This window comes from Otolemur garnettii, unplaced genomic scaffold (assembly GCF_000181295.1).
Source record: "Otolemur garnettii isolate 467f Iridium unplaced genomic scaffold, OtoGar3 scaffold00034, whole genome shotgun sequence".
In the NCBI taxonomy this organism is placed as follows: Eukaryota; Metazoa; Chordata; class Mammalia; order Primates; family Galagidae; genus Otolemur; species Otolemur garnettii.
In genome coordinates this window covers 15,300,426-15,301,424 of record NW_003852429.1, presented here as the reverse complement: position 1 = coordinate 15,301,424, position 999 = coordinate 15,300,426, and positions in this window count along the sequence as shown.

The window sequence follows — 999 nt, the reverse complement described above, 5'->3', positions numbered from 1 at the left end:
AGAGGAAGGAGGGGCACGGGCAGGATGGGGAAGATGAACCAGCAGAAGGGCAAATTGCAAGAGGTAAACCACATGCTGGAAGATCAAAAGAAAATGGTGGCTCTCACATCCGTAGGCTGCAGCAGGCACACGAGCTGGTGTACATGTGTGACACTCAAAGACCAGGCTGTGCAGAACCCCTCAGCTGAAGACAGCTAGAAGAGATCTTTCTATTGGTGCCATAAAGGTACAAGCCTGAGATCCCACCTCAGAACAGGTGATGAGAAGCACGGGATGGAGGCAGGAGGAAGGGACAGTGTCATAGGGTAGCAGTGTCTTGGGAGGTGGAGCTACCATAGAAAAGAAGTTTCTGGGAGGCCTCTGTGGAAACTGATAGTTTCATTTCACTCCTTAACCAAATTCTGAGTGATGGGAATAAGACTGGTCCTTTATGGTTCTGGGGACAGTGCAGTCCTGACAAAGGAAAGTACAATGTCTCAAGGTGGGGATTCATGTTCAAGTGATAAACAGAATATCTGTGTCCATGTGCCTAGCAGTGGGCCAGGACACCCAAGGGAATGAAGCCCTATAGGAAATGTCTGAATAACCAACTTCCATTCCCTCAAGTTTGGTGCCATTCTAGATGCACAGGAGAGAAGTTATTCTGTAAGATGCAAGGCAAACACTGGGAGGTTCCAACAGCGGAATGAACCCTCTGACTTGCTTTTACAAAGATCACTGGCTGTGGTTTAGAGAATGGTCTGGGAGACACAGAGAAAAGGCAGCTGGTCAGGAGGCTTCTCTGTTACTACAGATGTCAGGGGGCAATGTCTGAGCAGCTGGAAGGGAAGGTGGTGAGAAAAGACAGATTTAGAATATAGTTTGAATGTAGACCAGGCTTGGTCATAGGCTCAGTATGCAGGCAGGTGAGGGAAAACAGCAATGACAACAAAAAGTCGTGAATCAAATAAGATTCCCAAGCAATTCATGACTGGCAATGCCCTTGAAGGATGTGGGGAA